General features: G+C 38.6%; 1 long non-coding RNA gene across 1 annotated transcript in view; it reads left to right on the top strand.

The window, feature by feature from the left end:
- Positions 1 to 2961: 2961 nt before the first annotated feature.
- The window catches only part of LOC113894984, a 53016-nt gene continuing 40759 nt past the window's right edge, over positions 2962 to 15218 (top strand). Inside the window, exon 1 of the long non-coding RNA XR_003511725.1 lies at positions 2962 to 3053. This is a non-coding gene — a long non-coding RNA (uncharacterized LOC113894984). The remainder of the gene's footprint in view (positions 3054 to 15218) is intronic.

Genomic DNA, 15218 nt, shown 5'->3' with positions numbered 1-15218 from the left:
AGTCGTGTCTCACTCTTTGTGACCCCATGGACTGTAGCCTACCAGGCTCCTCCATCCTTGGGATTTTCCAGGCAAGAGTACTGGAGTGGGTTGCCATTGCCTTCTCCAGGAGATCTTCCCAACCCAAGGATCAAACCCAGGTCTCCTGCACTGTGGGCAGACGCTTTACCATCTGAGCCACCAGGGAAGCCCAGGATACTGTAAGTTAAATTGCCTGCTGCTGGAGAAAACAATTATATGAAGTGAACTCCCAACATTTTGAAGCATCTGTGATGAAAGATTCTACAAAATTTATAAAAAGAGCATTTTTTAATGACATTAACATTTGAATATCCACTTAATATCACATTTTATTATTAGTTATTTAAAAGTTACATCTGAAACAACTGGTTATCTGACCATCAACACAAAATAAAAGCACTGAACTGTTTTTAAAATATGGTTTGATTTGAGCTTGAAAGAGGAATTAGCTTCACATGAGGAAAAAGAGTTATGGACCTGATTGTGAAATATGGTTATGTAAAAATGTCAAACAGATACATGTTTGTGCCAAAGTTTTTAATTTATAGGGATTAGTGATTCATTATTTCCAATTTCAAATAACCTATTAGTTTAAAATGGTAGTAAATATATGTTTATTTTTGCAGAAGAGGACTTTAATTGGGACTTTTGTTATTTTGAAGTAATTTTTCCTTTTTGAGTATTTCATTTTATTATAGCTTGAGTGACTGTCTCAGTAATACCATTATGAAGGCAGACTAGAAGAGTAGCCCAAAAGTCCTCTGAGTAGGACTTATCTAGTCTTATTTCTTTTGAGGGTTTTTTTTTTTTTTTTTTTTCCTATTGAGTTTCTGTTCTAGTCTTCTCTGTATAGATGATCTAAAAGGCTTTCAACTGTTGACAAGAGGCTAGGCCTTAAATTACAGGTATAAGAAACTAGACAGATGCCATCAATCAATTGAATATATAAACATTGCTCAAATTTTTTTGAAAGTCTTGAGAAAAATTTTTCTAATATATTTTGAGCTGTTCAATGCCTTAGAAATGTTTCTCATAAACATATTTTCCTTCTCTTAGCATCTAGACTCTATTTGAATATTATTCATTTACATATTCAGCAGAAACCTAGTGGGAGCTAACTTTATGCCAGGCACAAGGCTAGGTATTGGGTAAATAAGACCCCTGCTCTCAGAAAGCTATGTTCTGATAAAAGGAAAGAGATAATAAGATTGTGGGTAAATATATAAGAATTTCAGCTAGTGACAAATGTTATAAGGGAAATCAGTTGGATCAGAGAACTGTTGGGGGACTTTTCTTTAGATGAGGTGGTTTGGAAAAGGAGGTGATATTTGAGCCAAGACCTGAGCAGTTGTGAGAGAAAAGCTTCTGGGAGAGACAGTATCCAGTTCAAAGGCCCTGAGATCAGAATAAGCTGAGGAATTGAGAGGTTAATATAGTACCATTGTAATGAAAACTTTGGGGGGAGGGGACAAAAGGAAGTTAAAGGAAAAAAAAAAGGCAGGGGCTAGATAATGCAGAATCTCACAGGCCATGATAGGAGTTTGAATGTATTCTAAATGTGATAGGTTCTAATTAGGCAGTGATGTTGTGGTTTTGTTGTTGTTCAGTTGCTCAGTTGTGTCCGAATCATTGCAATCCTATGTGTGACTACAGCACGCCTGTCCTTCACCATCTCCCGGAGCCTGCTCAACCTCACTTCCATTGAGTCGGCAATGCCATCTAATTATCTCATCCTCTGTCGTCCCCTTCTCCTCCTGCCTTCAATCTTTCCCGGTATCAGGTCTTTTTACTTTTGTATTTTACAGAGATAATTCCAGCTCTGTGTAGAGAAGGGACCCCAGTCAGAGTGGAATGAAGACCAGCTCGAAGGCTATTGCATTAGTTCAGTTTATACATGATGCCTGCTTGTTAGAATAAAGCTTTTAACTGAGAGAATGTGTGTGACAATCACATATGTGCCCCTTTCAATAGACATTCACAATCAATAAAGTCATGTGTGTGACTCGTACAACTTGATTCTTGAGTTTGCCTTTTTCAGCCTTGATGTTCACATGTCTAGCAAATATCATCAGTTTCCTTTCTCCCTGCTCTTAGCTTACTACTGCCTTCAGTTGAGAATCACTCGGTTAGATGACTGAACAAGAAAACTTGGTCTTTATAGGCCAAATGTGTATCCCAGTTAAAATCCAGAGACCAATACTCAGTTTTTTCTGCCATTTCCTTTTTTTTCCCCACAGGCTCCTTCCTTTTAGTTGCTACCTTTTAATTTCTGTCCCCAGAGGAACATAGCCGCCCAACTGCTCCCCTTCTCATCCATCTACTCTAAAACACACACGGATCTTAATTGTTATCCTGTCATTTTGAGGGATTTACTTTTTGTATGTGGAGGAACACAGAGATGAATACAAATAAAAATGTAGGAAACACCTTAATTTATTCCACTGGAGGAAGGGAGGATGAACAAGTTACCTTTCCTTTTCATTAAATCATAGGTAGAGCTGAAGGGGGTGGGGACACATTGTTAACACTTTTTTTTTTTTTTAAAAAGAAAAGTAATATGTTGACGTGACAGTTGATAAGAATATAACAAAATCTAAAGTTTATTGAGTGATTGTTATGTGGCCCAGGGTTTTCTTGGATTGATTCTCTTATTGTTAACCCTCTTCACAGATGAGGAAACTGAGGTTCAGAACTATTAAGTGACTGGTTCAAGGCCCCATAGAGCAGTGGTCACCAACCTTTTTGGCACCAGGGACCAGTTTTGTGGAAGACAATTTTTCCACTGACTGGGGTAGGGGAATGGTTTGGGGATGATTCAAGGACATTGCATTTCTTTATTTCTGTTATTCCATCAGCTCCACCTCAGATCATCAGGCATTAGATCCTGGAGGTTGGGAACCCGGCCACAGACTGAGAGGGGTCACCCAGGATTTTCTCTTCTTTAGGCTACGCTGCCTCTCCAGGCGGGAGGACTTGGGGATCTGCAGAGAAGGGAGCCTTTGCAGGTGTAGTGCTGAAGACCCGTTTACCAGGTAGGTGTCCTGTCTTCCTGACTTCCAGTGTGGCCCTGTCTCCTCCTTCAGTCTCTCTGTGAGGTCACCCTTGGGCCTTGCTTCAGCCCCACTTTGCGTCTACCTATTCTTCCCTTGGGTCTTTATTGATAAGTATCTCTTTCATCATCTGGCTGCCAAAATGACAAGAAACATTCCCCCTCTCCTTAGCCCTGAATTCCCGACTCAGATGGTCCAACACTCATTTGCTTCACCAGCTGCCGTCTGCTTCTCTGTGGGTGCTCTCGTTATGTCTGAAGTGGGGAGCAGGAGAGCAGAGCCCCCTAAGCTACGGGGACACAACGCTTTCCTCTCTGTGGTTTGTCCCCTTGGGTGTTGGGACATTCATTTATCAGCTTGTCGCTCTCACAGGTATACTCCTGCTCACAGCAGGCTCCAGGAGATTGCTTGTCTCGTTACTGAATTTTCTTTATATGTTTTTTTTTTTAAGTATGTATAAAATTATAGTCTTGAGCTTTCCTTTTTCATACACAAACTAATCATTATGAAACCCAATAATGATCCCTGAGGGAAAAACCACATGGAGCAAAAGGGCTCAGACGTGGAGTGAGGGTGTTGGACAACAGACATCATTCTGGGACCGTGGACACAATTCCTTCCGGGGGGTCGGTGCACTGCATTTTTATGACTTGAAGCTATTTTTCAGGGTATTACGCCATAGTTTCCACAGAGCACAATTGTGTGCTGTAATGTCCATTTTGCATCCTCTATATCAGTCGTGAGCCTGAAATTGCAAGGCTTGAGCATCATGTATTATTGATCCGATGTTTTGACTTTAACACAGGAGAGGGGAAAGCTTAAAGGACCAGAAAATTCAAAAACACTTCATGAGATAAAGGGACTGATTTTCCGTAATCTCTTTGACAAAAATGCTTTAACAGTTTATTCCTATAGGTGATGTGACTATAGGACAAGTTAACTTGATTATTTGCTTTTGAATATAAGAAAGGAGTGTGAGGGAGAAGTTTCTTTTAAATTTGAGATACAAATATAATTTCTATTCCAAGAAATAGAAGATGAGTGTACATCAATATTTTACTTTTGAGAGAGAGATTTTGGCATTTCAGTCTTAAAGGCAGAACATCCCTGTTCTTGGGCCAAAATCAGAACAAGGAACATTCTGGCTTCTCTGCCTCTAGGAAAAGAGGAAGAAAGTCTCACTTTTTATCTTCTAGCGAAATCTGTTCTTAAGAAAGCCTCAAGTACATGTTTATACTAAAGTGAAAATGATGAATACTGCTTAAAACACCATCTCTGTCTCCCAAAGAATGATATAGTTTCACAAGGATCAAATCTTTAGGTGAAAGAGTGGAAAATCCTCCCAATTATTGATTTATGTATTTGTTTGTCTGTTTACTTCTTTCTAAAAATTTATTTTTGTACTTTGTTCTGAATGGGAGATTCAAGGCCATGCCTCATATGATTAAAAACAGTAAAAATAAATAATTGAGAATATTAGGATGACTCTAATATTGAGAATTTGGTGCTTTAGGGAGACATGGAAAGGACTCTTTGTTTTGTTAGAGTTGTTGTTGTGTGTTAGTTGCTCAGTTGTGTCCGACTCTTTGTGACCCCATGGACTATAGCCTGCCAGGCTCCTTGGTCCATGGAATTCTCCAGGCAAGAATACTGGAGCGGGTTGTCATTTCGTTCTCCAAGAATTGTTGTTAGAAATTCTTATTTTATCTTGAAATATTACTGGGGCAAGGAGTGGGGTGAATTTATTAACTCCCTTATAGCAGATTAGCTTTTCAGCACGTTTAGGATAATTTTTGGTGAAAAGTTAGTGTTTCTTAAACTCTCAGCTTGCTTGGGGCATTTAGTATGGTTTACTATTCTAAGTCAGTTCTTTGATAGTCTTCTCGTTGGTTATTGTTTAACTTCCCTTTAAACAACTTAATCTTCTAAGGAAGGTACAAAGTTCAGTTCATGTTTCTATTGTTTCCAATTATGATAGCATATAAGACCACTGTATAACTAAAAATGCCTCCTAAAACAAAAAATTCATGTCAAACAATTAGCCTGACTTGGGATATATCAGCATTATGCAGGGTAATCCTGCACTAACAGGAAAATGCTGCCATGTCAATGAAATGTTTGTAGAGATAAATCGTCTGCGTGCTTCAGTCCTAACTTCCACCACCTCCTCCTGCCCCTGTTGCTCTCCTTACAAGGACAGGATGTCAAAGGAGATCAAATACTCCCCTAGAGGGATCCAGAAAGAAGAAAGTGGTAGATCTCCTCCTTTCTAGAGGTATGTCTATTTTGCAGTTCATCGAGGAGGAGGATTGCTTAGGATCCAGAATTCAAACTCAATACAGGGGTTTAGTTTTTTTCCCCTCTTTAAAAGTAGAGGAAAACAGAGCCCTAGGAAACTTGAGTTAAAAGTGCTGCATGTAACAAGCAGAAGGAGATGGTGGTTCCCTTGCCGGTCCTCCCAGAACCTAGAACAGTGCCCGCATATATATATGTTCAGTAAATACTTGTTAATGTGTAATGAAATCTTCCTTCTGAAACCTCGTTTCTAAATGTCAATGTAATAGGAGCTCTGAGGTACTTTCCAGGTATGAGAAATCCTTCAATTCCTATCTTGCTGATTGACTGAAGATGAGCCAGCCTTGACTCCTTATACTGTGTTGGTCAAGGGTGCTCAGCTCTGAAATCAAGTTACTTGGATTCAACTGGTACCTTCCCCATTGTCTAGCTGTGTAAATATGGGGAACTTGCAGAGCTACTCTAGAACTGAATTTCCTCAGCTACACAAAGGGTGGTTAGGAGAGGGGAGGGATGTATTAAGTGCACAGCACTAGACACTCACTATGCTTAGTTGCTCGGTCGTGTTCGACTCTGTGACCCCATGGACCGCAGCCTGCCAGGCTCCTTTGTCCACGGGGATTCTCCAGGCAAGAATACTGGAGTGGGTTGCCATGCCTTCCTCCAGGAGATCTTCCCAACCCAGGGATCGAAGCCAGGTATCCCACATTGCAGGCGGATTCTTTACTGACTGAGCTACCAGGAAAGCCCTGACCCCCACTGCCTGAAAAATATTGGCCAGCAGGCTACGGTATAGTAGCCCTAGGCCCAGGAGAGCTCAAGTCCTGTGGGCTAAAAGGAAGACTCTTCTTGGCTGGAAATAATAGGAGCTCCCAGGGGTTTAAAGACAGATCGACAGCTACCATGACTTTCAAGATAGGTAATAGTTAAAAGGTCATTGTAAAGGATTGCTTTCGAGAAAGAAGTAGGCTGCTATCAAAAGGTTTTGAGTCAGGAATAAATGTTCGTGGATTTCTTTCTTCAAAGAGGTTTTTAGAATTATTTCCAATAAAATAAAGAGAGTTTATGGGTCTAAAAAAATAACTTTTAAAAACCTTAAAGATGAGATTTTGTTTAGAAGTTACTTTTCGTTAACAAATACGGCATTCATTCAGCAAATACTTACTAAACCACTACTATATCTCAAGCACTGTATTAGGTGCTAATGAGAAAAAAGTAAAAAGAAAAGTATGGTGCTTATTCTTCATAAGTTTAGAGAAATATTCATATAAGCAGTGCCCTTCAAAGACATTATCCTGAGATCCTATACATTTGTTCCAGTGTTGCTGCTGTTGTTCTCAACACCTTCAAACAACTTTTGGGCAAGGCCCAAACCCCATAAAAACAGCAGTGGTCTCTACTTTTGGAAGGACCAATATTCAACTGACATTAAAATACCCCAAATCTCCTTTATTGGTTGGTTATTGCCATAGTTCAGAAATGGAGAAGGAAATGGCAACCCACTCCAGTGTTCTTGCCTGGAGAATCCCAGGGACGGCGGAGCCTGGTGGGCAGCGGTCTGTGGGGTGGCACAGAGTCGGACACGACTGAAGCGACTTAGCATAGCATAGTTCAGAAATCCCCAGGTGCCCACTCATCCCACCACTACAGTTTCCCCTACTGGACCCTCTAGAAGGACTCACAGTCCTGCCACTAAAGAGTCAGTATTTGGATGTTGGTCAAAGTCCCCTGGCTCAGTGACATCTGTTTTGATTGATCTGTGCCCTGCCATACCTATTGCTGAGTATCTAATATATCACCCCTAATGTAGTGGCACATTGAAAGTGAAAGTGGTAGCCACTCAGTTGTGTCTGACTCTTCCATGGAATTCCCCTGGCAAAACTACTGGAGTGGGTAGTCATTCCTTTCTCCAGGGGATCCTCCTGACCCAGGGACTGAACCCAGAGCTCCCGCATCGCAGGCGGATTCTTCACCATTTGAGCTACCCAGGAAGCCCATAGTGTCACATTACATTTAGTGTCACGTTGCATTTCCCCTAATCCAGGTGCTCAGGGGGTAAGGAATCTGCCTGCAATGCAGGGGCCACATGAGACACCGGTTTGATTCCTGGATTGGGAAGATCTTTTGGAGTAGGACATGGCAACTCATTCCATTTTTCCTGGCTGGAGAATCCCATGGACGGAGGAGCCTGATGGGCTACAGTCCGTAGGGTTGCAAAGAGTCATAAATGAAGCAACTGAGCACACATGCAATCCTGTCACATTCACTGTTTTTTGTTTTTTTTTTTTAACCTGGTGCACCTAGGATCCCATCTCCTACTCTAGATTACCTTTACCTGACTTTAAAGGGCAATGCTTTGCCATATTTAAAGACATTCATTTTTTTAAAAAGGAACAGAGCACAATCAAGTCTAAAAGAGAGGTCCTAAGATTGTTCTGAACAAAGACAAACCTCATCAAGGTTTGTCTGAGGTGTCCCAAGGTGACTGCTCAGAGAAGATGACATGCATTTCCTATGTAAAGTCTGGTGCTTTTATGAACAAAGAGAATTATATTAGGCTAATTCCTTAAAGTCACATCTTGCATATTAGATGAATGTCTGCTTTTAGAAAAGTTGTATTTAAAAGTCATAAACCTCATTTAGGAGCATTATTAAAACCTAGCATATTTTTTCCAGCTAACAAAATGTTAGCATAAAGGGATATGATATGCATTTTGGAATTCCTAATACCCAGATATAAAAATAAAATAACAGTGAATATTTTTTCCAGTGCCAATGACAATGTGACCCAGAATCAATCAAAATTGTATGGTGTGGCACAATCATAGAGAAAGGAAAAGCTTGTGTTTCCAGGAATGTGAATTCAGAAACATGTATTGTTATAAAATATGCTGACTTTTAAGAGGAGAATTGATATGAGGGGATCTAAATTTATATTTACTTTGTTAAATGACACTCAAAAAACAAAAATGCCAATCAGCAAAACAAAATAAAACAAAAAGGACTTTACGAAGATAAAATTATTTAATGATTGGTGGGACACAATTTTGAAAGTGATGAGTATATGATATTTGTGCCAATGGCAATTTACTTTAGGTTTCATAGCCTATAAAGTTGATAAATCGTGCCTAATTAACCCTTTTACTAGTTCAGCTGCTAAATCATTGTATGAAAATCAGTAGATTTTTTTCCCCATAATGATGGGAGATTTTATAGATAGCATTAATTCATTTTATAACATTGACCATTGAACTGAAGTTTATTTGTTGAATGACTGTACACAGAACTGATCAGAAGTAAGAATAGCATATCTTTATGGATATTTCCTTAGGGCTTTATTTAAAAATAATAATTTTTAAAAATTTTCTTGCAAAAATAATTATAAATGTGTAGAAACTTTTTACAAATGAGATAACAAGATTATCTACAGTTCCTACCAACTGTAAGTGACCACCATAAGCGTTTTTGTGTGTCTTGATACACATTTTCTGTCCATGTATACTATAAGTATGTATATATGTGTATGTATGTGTGATTTACAAAAAAATGATCATATGCACTTTTTATTTTAGACAATATATTGTGACATCTATCCATGTAAGCCATTAGTGTTCTATAGAATTTTGTTTAGTGACTGCATAATATTCTGCTGTATGTATATATCATAATTGATTTCACTAATCTTCTGTTATTAGCATTTAGGTTGCTTTTAATCTTTTAACTATTATCTTGTAGACACTTTTGGCCATTTCAAGAATTTAAAATCATTTTTGTGCCATTATTGTCTTGGACAGTTTAGTTGAACCTGTGAATCCCTTCTCAGAATAATTTTTTGCATAAAAATATAGGCTAACAGAAGAAACCAATTATATCAAAAGGATTATCAAAATATTTTTTTTAAATTTGTGATATATGTGCCTCTTGTTAAATAACAATATCTAATGGCACATCTAATAATAACAATAATTTTAACTGGTGATAAACATAAATGAATTTTGAGATGCCTAAAGCAATTAGAGTAATAGTAGCTGCTATGTTCCATTTACTTCATTGTAATCTGTTGCTTATCTTAGTGATAGAAGGAAACACTCAATTTCAGTGAGAGGTTAATAAAAATAAAGATGTGAAATGTGTCCCTTCCAGACTCACAGATAGCTTGAATTTTATATGTGAACCTTCATTGCTACAGGCCTCAGATTAAGAACCTTACTAAATTTATCAGATTAAAAAGATTATTTATCAGATTATTGAGAGCACTGAAACTAGTAATCAGGGAGAAGTATTGTATGTTCCCCAAAGATTAGCTATATGGACTTAAAATTACAAAATGGTACTAAACTTGGTGAAACCAATGGAGGCTGAGAATCATAATCTGTAACACAAATAGACCAGGATGATGAGTAATGGTGGAAGAAACCAAGGAGAGTTGTGGGAAGCTAATTATGAGTAGGGTTTCAAAGGAATGGAAGAGCAGAGAAAAACCCTGCTATTTAAGGCTTCTAATGAAAAGACAACGGGTTATTGAAAAGGGGAGACTGAACTTTTCTCTTAGCTTAGTGAAACCAAATGTCCCTGCTTCAACAACCAATATTTCCTAGTCACGAAATATTATCTTAAGTGAAGTGAAAGTCGCCCAGTTGTGTTTGACTCTTTGCAACCCCATGGACAGTCCATGGATTTCTCCAGGCCAGACTATTGGAGTGGGTAGCCTTTCCCTTCTCCGGGAGATCTTCCCAACCCAGGGATTGAACCCAGGTCTCCTGCATTGCAGGCAAATTCTTTACCAGCTGAGCCACAAGGGAAGCCCAAGAATACTGGAGTGGGTAGCCTGTTCCTTCTCCAGTGGATCTTCCCGACCCAGGAATCAAACTGGGGTCTCCTGTGTTACAGGTGGATTCTTTACCAACTGAGCTATAAGGGAAACCCTACGAAATATTATCTTATTTCCTCTAAATACCCAAGCAATACAAGCTCTGGTCTCACAGGCCTACCTGCCTGAAATTGGCCCCTCCCGCAAGATTTCCTCTAAGTTTCCTTCCCTTCCCCAAGGATGCTGTCCTGGGGATGCACAGAATAGAGCAGATCCTCGCATTTTTCCACCTGGCTTTCTGCAGAGCCACCACGTATTGCCTCTGTTGTCAGTCACCCTCATGAGGTTGATATGAAGATGTTTGTTCTACCTCTCTGACTTGGTTTTGGGGGCAGGTGTGCAGGAGTCTTCTCTGTGCCTCAAGCACAGACCAGTTCTCCTAATTCCACACAGCAGAGACCAGGCTGCAAGTTCCCACAAAACTTCACCCGTTGTGGGATGTGGGCCAGGTAATGTTGGGAAGTACCACCCAGAGTATAACAACTTATATCTAGGACCAGCCTTCCCTCAGGGCAGCTAAAGGGATTTCTCACTCTCTGGCTCAGTTTGGGAGTGTTGTTAAATACTCCCCAAAAGTCCCCAGACAGATGAGAATTTCTCTTCTCTCAGTGAAAGTCCTGCTCCTCATAGTCTACCTTTCCGACCCTTCCTGGGATCGACCGTGAAAATACTGTATGGAGAAGACCCGAGCTATACCCACAGAGATCAGCCTGTAATTTATTAGTTCATCATCTGTATATTCTGGATTATTTAGTACAAAATAACATCTTGAGTAGAAATGCCAAAGTCTAGCCTTTTTTTTGTTTTTTCTCCAATTTCTCTTCTAACATTCAGCGAAGTTCATACCTGCATATATTTTTTATGTCTTTAAGTCTTCTGGCAACAACTACTGTGACAAACACATCTTCATGTCTTTTGCCCATTTTCTAATTGGATGATTTGTTTTTTTACAGTTCGGCCTTGAAAGTTCCTACGCAATAGGCTTTTGTCGAATATGTGGTTTGCAAATATTTTCTTCCCGTCTGTTTTTCTTTTTTTTTCTTTTTTGGTCTTTTGCAGAGTTTTCCTTTTGATGAAAGGACAGTTTATTGATTTTCCTTTTTATGGGTTGTGTCAAGTCTAAGAACTCTTTGCTTGGATCTCAAACCCAAAGATTTTCTCCTGTTTTTTTCCTACTAGTTAGAAGGTAATATAGTTTAACATTTTACATTTAAGGTCATGATCCATTTTGTATTAATTTTTGTATAAGACACTTAGGTTGAGGTCTCTACCTATTTATTTTCTTTCTCCCTCTCCCCTCCTTTCCTCCCTTCCTTCTTTCCTTATCCAATTGTTCCAGAACCATTGGTTGAAAAGTCTATTCTTCCTACATTATATTTCTTTTGCACTTTTGTCAAAAGTCAGTCAGGTGTAGGTGTACTTCTAGGTTTTCTATTCTGTTCCACTGATCTGTATGTCTGTCCTTCCATCACCCCACAATTTTGATTACTGTAGATACACAATAATTGGCTAGACTGATTTCTCCTCTATTATTCTTCTTCAATTTTTTTAAAAGCTATTCTAATTCTTTTGCCTTTCCACATAAATTTTAGAAAGAATAATCTTGCCTATATCTTTGGAAGGACTGATGATGAAGCTGAAGCTCCAATACTTTGGCCACCTGATGCGAAGAGGTGACTCATTAGAAAAGACTCTGATGCTGGGAAAGATTGAGGGCAGAAGGAGAAGGGGGTGACAGAGGATGAGATGGTTGGATGGCATCACCAATTGAATAGACATGAACTTGGGCAAATTCCAGGGGATGGTGATGGACAGGGAAGCCTGGTGTGCTGCAGTTCATGGGGTCATGAAGAGTTGGACACGACTTGGCAACTGACAACAACAACATATCTACAGAAATTCTGGCTAGGGTTTTGATGAGAACTGAATTAAATCTATATATTCATTTAAGGAGAACTAACATCTTTACTATGTTGACTCTTCCAGTCCAGAGACATGGTGAGTTCAGTTCGGTTCAGTTGCTCAGATGTATCCAACTCTACAACCCCATGGACTACAGCATGCCAGGCTTTCCTGTCTTCCACTGTCTACCGGAGTTTGCTCAAACTCATGTCCATTGAGGTTCATTTTTTCCCCATGTATTAGCCATGAAGTTATGTGGCCAGATACCATAATCTTAGTTTTTTGAACGCTGAGTTTTAAGCCAGCTTTTTCACTCTCCTCTTTCACCCTCATCAAGAGGCCCATAAGTTCCTCTTTGCTTTCTGCCATAAGGGTGGTGTCATCTGCATATCTGAGGTTATTGATATTTTTCCTGGCAATCTCGATTCCAACTTGTGCTTCATCGAGCCCAGCATTTTGCATGTTGTCCTCTGCATATAAGTTAAGTAAGCAGGGTGACAATATACAGGCTTGACAAGACACAGTATGTCTCTACATTTATTTAAATATTTTTTATTTTTATTTCTTTCATTAGCATTTTGTAGTAGTCAGCACATACAAATCTTGTTAGGTTTACACCTAAGTATTTGGGTTTTCTTTAATGATTGTAATTAGTATTATATTTTTAATTTTGATATTTACTTCTAGTATTTAAGAGTGGGATTGATTTTTGTATAATCAGTTTATTTTGTATCCTATGCCCTTGCTAACTGACATAGTATTACTAGAAGCTTTCTTGTCGATTCCTTGGGATTTTCTATGTAGACAGTCATGTCATCTGTAAGTAGGTAGTCCTATTTCTTTCTTTCTGATCAGTATGCCTTTTATTTCCTTCCCTTGCTTTACTGTATTATCTAGAACTTCCAGTAGTATGTTGAATAAGAGTATGGGTGTCTTTGCCTTGTTTCTGATATTGTAGAAAAACATTTTGTCTTTCATTATTAACTATAATATAAGCCTTATCAAGTTGAGGAAGTTCCCCTCTATTTTTAGTTTTCTGAGAGTTTTTATTATGAATGGGATTTTATTATGGGATTTTGTCAAATGTTTTTTCTTATCAAGTGATATTATCATGATATTTTTATTAGCCTGTAGGAAATCAGTCCTGAATATTCATTGAAGGACTGATGCTGAATCTCCAATACTTTGGCCACCTGATGCGAAGAACTGACTCATTAGAAAAGACCCTGATTCTGGGAAAGACTGAAGGCAGAGGAGAAGGGGACGACAGAGGATGAGATGGTTGGATGGCATCCCTGACTCGACAGACATGAGTTTGAGCAAGCTCCCGGAGTTGCTGATAGACAGGGAGGCCTGGTGTGCTGCAGTCCATGGGGTTGCAAAGAGTCAGACACAACTGAGCGACTGAACTGAACTGAATGGTTGGTATACTACATTTGTTGTTTTTCAGTCACTAAGTCATGTCGATGCTTTGTGACCCCATGGACTGCATCACACCAGGCTTCCCTGTCCTTCACTATCTCCTAAAGTTTGCTCAGATTCATGTCCATTGAGTCAGTGATGCCATCCAACCATCTCGTCCTCTGCTGCCCCCTTCTCCTCCTGCCCTCAATCTTTCCCAGCATCAGAGCTTTTTCCGATGAGTCAGGTCTTCGCATCAGGTGGCCAAAGTATTAGAGCTTTAACATCAGTCCTTCCACTGAATATTTAGGGTTGATTTCCTTTAGGATTGACTGGGTTGATCTCCTTGCAGTCCAAGGGACTCTCAAGAGTCTTATCCAGCACCTCAGTTCAAAGGCATCAGTTCTTTAGTACTCAGCCTTCTTTATGGTCCAACTCTCACATCTGTACATGACTACTGAAAAAAACATGGTTTTGCCTATACAGACTTTTGTCCACCAAGGGATGTCTTTGTTTTTTAATATACTGTCTAGGTTTATCATAGCTTTCCTTCCAAGGAGCAAGCATCTTTTAATTTCATGGCTGCAGTCACCTTCCACAGTGATTTTGGAACCCAAGAAAATAAAATCTGTCACTGCTTCTGCTTTTCCCCTTTTAGATTACATTGACTGATTTTCAAATATTGAACTCTCTTTGTGTCCCTGGAATAAACTGTACTTTTTTGTGGTATATAATTTCTTTTATTTATTGCTAGATTTTATTTAGTGTTTCTTTTATGGCTTTTTACAAGTGTGATGTTGGCCTGTAGTTTTCTTTTCTTGTACTCACTTGGTCTGGTATCAGGGTAATACTAGCTTCATAAAATGAACTGGAAGTGTTCTTTCCTCTTTTATTTCAGGAAGAGATTGTGTACAATTGATGCTAATTTTTCTGTAAATATTTGGAAGAATTCTCCAGCAAAATCATCTGGACCTGGAGATTTCTTTTTTGGAGATTTTAAATTACGAATTTAATTTCCTTTATAGTTATTGGGTTATACAAATTATTTGTTTAATACTGTATCACTTGTGGTAGTTTGTGCTTTTCAGAGTTGGTCATTTCATTTAAGTTGACTTACGTGTATAAAATTTTTCACAGTACTCCTGTATTACCCATGGCCTATTGTGATATCCCTTGTATAATTCCTAATTTTGCTAATTTGTGGATTCTTTTTTTTTTTTTCTTTTTGGTCTTTATTATTTATTTTGGATATGCTTTTTTCTTTTTTTCTAGGTTCTTCTGGTAGGAGCTTAGATTACTGATTTAAGACTTTTCTTATTTTCTAATATAAATTTCCCTGTCAGCAATTGCTTTATTTGTGACTCCCAAGTTTTCATATATTCTACTTTAATTTTCATTAGGTTCAGTGTTATTTTTAATTTCTCTTGAGACTTCCCCTTTGACTCATGGATTATTTAGAAATGTATTGTTCTTCTTTCTGTTATTGATTTCTATTTTACTTCCATTGTGGTCAGAAAACAAACTGTATGATTTACATTTTTTAAATTTGTTGGGATTTGTTTTATAGCCTGTGATGTGGTTTATCTGGGTATATGTTCCATAGTTTTGTAAAAGAATGTGAGTTCTGCTGTTGTTGAGGAGACTGTTCCATAAATGTTGATTCCATTCTGTTGGTTGAT

The sequence above is a fragment of the Bos indicus x Bos taurus genome, chromosome 7, assembly GCF_003369695.1.
Source record: "Bos indicus x Bos taurus breed Angus x Brahman F1 hybrid chromosome 7, Bos_hybrid_MaternalHap_v2.0, whole genome shotgun sequence".
In the NCBI taxonomy this organism is placed as follows: domain Eukaryota; kingdom Metazoa; phylum Chordata; class Mammalia; order Artiodactyla; family Bovidae; genus Bos; species Bos indicus x Bos taurus.
This window is presented reverse-complemented; position numbering and strand designations above follow the sequence as displayed.